This window comes from Castanea sativa, chromosome 2 (assembly GCF_040712315.1).
Source record: "Castanea sativa cultivar Marrone di Chiusa Pesio chromosome 2, ASM4071231v1".
Classification (NCBI taxonomy): domain Eukaryota; kingdom Viridiplantae; phylum Streptophyta; class Magnoliopsida; order Fagales; family Fagaceae; genus Castanea; species Castanea sativa.
Window position 1 is genome coordinate 34,198,337 of NC_134014.1, and position 6,397 is coordinate 34,204,733.

The following is a 6,397-nucleotide window of genomic DNA, read 5'->3' on the forward strand; positions in this document are numbered from 1 at the left end:
TTGAGGATCTAGTTGCTTATAAAAGCCCTACAGCTATTCCTGATACTCCTTTTGATGAGCCTTTGCTTAATCTTATTGATGCCCCTATGCCTACCCATTTACCCTTAAATTTGCCCTATGCACATAAAGAATCTATTGATGCTATTTTAGATGAGCAAATTGTTTCTACCAGGGATGGAGGAGTTCACCGTTTCCTAGTTCGGTGGCGCGAGCGACCAGATTCTGATTGCACATGGATTACTAGAGATGAGCTACAGCGACTGGATCCTAACTTACTGGAGTACTATCAAAGCTCTTCAGCTTTCCACTCGACAGAGTCGAGTTCCTCTCACCCAGGGGGAGTGGGTGCGGACACAAGATATAGGTCCCCAATTATACACACGTATGGGAGGAAGAGCAAAAAGAAGACGGCCCAACCTGTGGCCTTATGGATGGAGCCTATTAGTTATTGGGCTTGAGATTAAGCAAGCCCGAACATTTAATAATTAGAGTTTTGTGTTGTTAGCTATTTAAACACTTTTTTGATTATTGTAACACAGCTTTTGAGAATTATAAAAAACATTTGTTTTCTTTTACACTAGTGCCGACTCTAGTTTGCTTAGTGCTGATTCCAAGCAGCCCTTAGGTGCTAACTCCTAGGGTTTATCCTATCAATTTTCTGTTCTATTATACTATTGTGGTTGTCCTACGTCAATATCCTAAGCGTCAAAAAAATCTCTCATTAAAAACCACAAAACATTATTTCGGGTTTGGTCAGGTCGTCAACCGGATCAAATACAACTAGGTTCCACAAAGCCCAACACCAGCAGAATAAACAAAAGACACAAACCTCAATGAATTGCCTAATACTACAGTATTTCAATAACCAGTAGGAAACCCACCTTTTCTTGGATCACTCACAGCCACAAGCTTTCCAATGCCTCCATTTTTCTTCAAAGTCCCTTCATCTTGAACTATAAACTGGCAAGCAGTTCCTCCAGTGAGGCTTTGTAGGACATGCCCCTTCTTTAGAAGAGCTGCCCTGATATCAGCAAGAACTTCAAAGTGATCACCACTCACAGCTGTCCAGTTCTCATAGGATACAACATTGGGTAAACAAAATTGTCATATTAGAATTTCTAGTGGCTACTTATGGTACAATATAGAGTAAAAACTAATCCTCTACATTCAAAATAAGGGGGGAAAAGTCTAAAGCTCAAAAATGGGAGAATTAATGCGTTTGGCGGTGAGCTTATAGTGAAATGGGTTGGTTGAGAGAAGCAAGAAACTGAAGTAGCTGTATATGACTAATATAGTGACCAGAATCCAACAATTAGTTTAAGTCCTCCAACCTAATAAAACAGCCTGCTTTTCAAGACACTTATCCATAAGCACTGATGCAGTCTTATAGTATTAGATGAAATACTTTAAGTGAAACCTCTTCAATAATTAGCTAGTTAGGTGACTCAATGACATTCATCTTTTATTCCGGCTTTTCTGAACATGCAAAATTTATCCTTAACAGGAAATTTTAATGCAGGTGAACCAAATCCACCCACAAAAGTTCAAGAGAATGTCTTACCTGTAAAACTTAGCTCTGTTCTCATACTAAGAAACTTGACCCTAATCTAAAACTTAGCAAAGAATTGACCAATCTAATCATATATATTTAGACCTAAGCAGCAACCTTTTCTTGATCTAAATGCAAGCATTATCACTTACCGCTCCTATCAACAGCATAGAGCTTATATATCGCAAGTGCGAATCATAAGGTATACTCAAAGAAAGAGAGTTGGATAACGACCCGGTGATAGAATCTTGGTGCAATGACAGAAGAGAGTGGATCCATTCCCTGGGCAAAATGATTCAAGAGAACCTCTGCAGTTGCGGCAATGATCTTGCCTCCCCCACTAGCACCTACCACAGCTTGCAGTTGTTCATCCTGTAGAAAGCATTGAAAAAAGGTCACATGACTTATTGCACATGAATATATTCCATAATATGAAAAGCTTAAAAAAAAAAAAACAGATATTAGTATATCACGAAGGAACATATATGATAAGTAGACATGACAAACATTATTTTAAAACATTCCCTGAAATAAAATTTCTGCTCAATATTGTACCATATGTAACTCTACTGTTCTGCTGTTCATTCTGAAGTTCCCAACAAGCAATAGGAAAGTAATTAGACAATTAATCTGGTAGTTTGGAAATGACACCAGTCCTAACTTGAGTGGAGAACACTCTTAAAGCATACCTTTAAGACAATAGTAGGTGACATGGCAGATAATGGCCTTTTTCCTGGGCAGATAAAATTAGCTGGTGCTGGTGGGGGAATATCTGTGGATCGAGAAATCATCCATTTCATTGTTTAGGACTATTCCTGTACTTGGTGACAGAATTAGTGAACCAAAATATGAGTTCACAGTAGTAGTCATGGCAACAGCATTTCGCTCACGATCTACAATAGACAGATGACTGGTGCCATGCTCGTGGATTTGTTTCCGTCTGTTAGAAAACAACATTTGGGTTATAAATTATGAATATGTAGGTCAACTACAACAAAAAATAATAGACATGAAGAGGTAAAGACAAGTCACAGTTTTTGTTGAGCATTAACTTCTGCCCATAATATCTAAATTACAGCCTTTGTTATAGACATTCTCATTCAATTTCAACCACCCAAATATATGAGAAGTGACCTTTTCCAAAAAAAAAAAAAAGTATACCAATTTGAATCTTGAGGCAAAAAATATTTCTATGTAAGAAACACAGAACGTCTAATTAGAATAAATTTCATGCACAGTGTTAAGATTATAATGCTTTATAAATCGTCTTGATACTCATCCTCTAGATATATTACATCTCCACGCTAATGTATGCAAGCTCACAGGTACACTTTCATTACCAACTAAATTGTGATGCAACGAAGGTAGACCACAAATTGATGATTAATTCAAATTCTGAGGAGCATCACCAGAAAAATAAACCAGATAAACTTCAATATTTGACACATAACTGTTGCTTTTCCAGATTAGAAACTTCAATCCGGAAAAGACCTGAACTTTGGCACTAACATGACACAACATGAACTTGAATTCTGTTAAATTACATGCAAGAATTTGAGACAACACAAAGCTAAGTTCCTCAAAAAAATCGATATTAGTTATTTATCTTTAAAATCTTATTTTCTATACCAATGAAGCAGCTTACCTGCCACCATAATGACTGGGATCAAATGTCATATTGTCAAATATTTGTTTCTTTAATTCTTTAGCAAACTTAGGAGAGAGCATATCAGATAGAACTTTTGACACATGAACAAAGTCAGGATCACCAAGTTCATCCTCACAGCAAACACATGTTTCAAAGCATCAATTTCTCGATGGAGCCCAAGAAGGCCAGAAACACCCGAAGGGATTACATATTGGGCTAGAATGTTTAACATCTGTGGCAGCAGACAGATAAAGCTGGGTCAAAAAAAAAATTCCAAAAAATAATAAAAAAAGAAGAAAAGAAAGAATATTATATGACAACAAAGCAGATCAGAAATATACTCACAAGTATCATTGGAGGACCCCCTGAAGGAGGGGGCATGACAAGCAATTTACGCCCTAAAATGTTAGCAGAAATTGGTTCTTTCAATGTAACTTTATAACTTTGCAGATCCTTCATTGTCAATATGCCTCCAGCCTTCCGAATATCTCTAACCAACTTGAATCCAATTGAGCCATTATACAAGGCCACTGGACCAATTTTGAAATCTTTTTTAGTGTATGTGCTAGTTTCTCATTGCGGCAGATATCGCCTGCCTGCAAAAGACTTCCGTTTGAAGTAAATATCTCTCGGAGTCCCTTATCTGCCAAGATCCCAGATGATTTATTGACCATCTGGGTGTGGAGAAATGGTGATATCTTAAATCCCAAATGAGCAAGACGTTCAGCTGGCCTCACAAGCCTATTCCAAGGAAGCCTTCCATGTTGTTTCCAAGCTTTGTAAAGGCCTGCAAGTTCCCCTGGAACTGCTATGGAGAGGGCGCCTTCACCTTTCAGAGTAGCATTGCCAGCATACATGTTCTGAAAATGAATAACTACGTAAGAGAATGATTTCAAGAATCATTTACAAGGAACATAAAGTTCAACAAGCAATATGAGTTCATAATTACGATTCCAATATTTGTCAATTTCATTTGTATCTTAGAATGGTAAATTTTCCTAATGTCTTCAAGTTAGAAATATAAACTATGCAGATACGTATTAATTGCAAGGACTTTTTTTTTTTTTTCTAAATAAGGATTATTGGGTCATAATCTTTGGACATGCATGTGCAAAACTCTTTCGTTTTTTGAGCAGGGCTAAATCAAAGACCATTCATCGGATAAGAGATTGAGTTTTGTAGATGGGATGGATAAACACGGGAAATTACACAAATGATCAGATGGTTAAGATCCATTCAGCTAGGGAATGGTTTGACTGTCTTAAGTCTTCCAGGTGCAGACTTTTTATCTAGCCAAACACTGGTGGAAGCTTCTGATCATGTAAACCTGGTCCATTATTGTAATATAAATTGAGTACTGACTAATAAGAGTTCTTCAACCAAAGCATACAGCTCAAATGCTCCTCAACAGTATAAATGGATGAGATAGAAAAAATAATAATAATAATATGTCAATTTTTCTTTTTTGACATGTAAGAAATTTACTAAAAAGTGTCAATTGTAATGTAACCCTTGTAAGGAAGTATAAAAAGAAACAAGCCCCAAAAGATTCATTTGTTACAACTTAGAATATTGTGCTTAATTGGAACTGTTTGCACTCAAGTTCAAAACCAATCCAAAGAAGGTTTGAGTAAAGTGATTTGGAATACCTCAGAAGCTTTCAAGGGGGCAGTTTCTCGCATATTAAAGGCTTGTGCCTTCCCACTGCATAGCCTGAGAAGCATAAAGGCTCCCCCACCAAGGCCACTTGATGCTGGGCTTACAACCCCCAAGCAAAGAGCAGACGCCACTGATGCATCAACAGCATGACCTCCTTCCTGAAGAACTTTCATCCCTATTCTGGAACATTGATGATCATCAGTGGCAACAGCACCATGATGTGCCACAATTACTTCATGTCTACGTTTGGTTGGACCACTGACAGCATTAAGGCTTGAAGTTGGAGAAAACAGTATAAAGAAGAGAAATGTAATGGTAGGCCATAAACAAAACTGAGCTGCAACCAAGAGATACAAGAGGCTTTAGTTTCCCAAGAAACAAATCAAGAAAACATGTTATGATCAGAGGAAGTTAGATAGCTTACATTTAGATGCCATCAAGTAGAGCAAAAGATCTCAAATTACTTTGCTAGAAGAGTTAGTTTACACAATCAAGAAGAGACTTAATACTAGCCCCCTTTGTGGCATTGGTGGTTAGGTGCTTGCGTATCCTTGTGCTCGAAGGGTTAAGGCCAGTAGAGAGGGTGAAAAGAAGAGTTTTATTTTTTCTTTTTTCCACTCTTGCACAACAGGCTTGGTGTGGTAGAATAGACACAGGCCGATGCCTCACATGTATAGTTTCTTTAACAATTTCTCCCAGAATAGACTGAGTTCTATGTAATTGATCTCAACTAGCACATAGGAAATATAGGTAACTTTAACAAAATTAATAATCAACATCTTTGGGGCATCCACCTCAACACACACTCTGGCATAGCTAATTCTGCGCCTCCCCAAATTAGCTTCATCATGATCTGCATATAAAGAAATGCAATTAATGTGAACCATATGAGTTGGTCATCAAGGATAAATGTGTTGATAGGCAACAAATTAATGTCAGCATGGTGTGTAAAACTCAATAAACTTTCATTGTAATTATAAGTTGTATCACCAAAACAATAACTCCAAACAAGGCCATAATCTATTATTACATCCTAATCCCATCACACATCCTTTTCACATACAAAATCTTAAATTTGGAGATTTTATACCTGTGGATGACCATCTAAGATATATATCTGTGTATGACCATCTAAGATGCACAGTACCGCTAAGGGGACACGGCATTTCCTGAAAAACCTTAGGTACGATATGTCGGGGATATGTGTATTATTACTTATTAAATATATTTTAATTATATTTTTTATATATTGTTAAGCATTTATTTTTCGTTTATTGTGAAACATATATCAATTTAAGAGCAATAATGGATAATATAGTGAATCCATGTCCAATAAATGATGTTTAGAATACAAACCAAGATTCAAAAGAGTAAATAAAAGATAACTAGATGAATTTTCAACATTGAAACCAATATATATAAATATATAAAAATTAAAATTCTTACAAGCTTGGATTATCTCTCACTATCGAGGGTTGGCTTACAAAAACATCCAAGCCGTATCATGGGTGTATAAGTATCCTAAATGTATTGGCACTTAA

General features: G+C 36.7%; 1 pseudogene; it reads right to left on the bottom strand.

Annotated features, from left to right (window-relative positions):
* Positions 1-858: 858 nt before the first annotated feature.
* On the bottom strand, positions 859-5,623 carry LOC142626119 (glutathione hydrolase 1-like; annotated as a pseudogene).
* Positions 5,624-6,397: the final 774 nt, after the last annotated feature.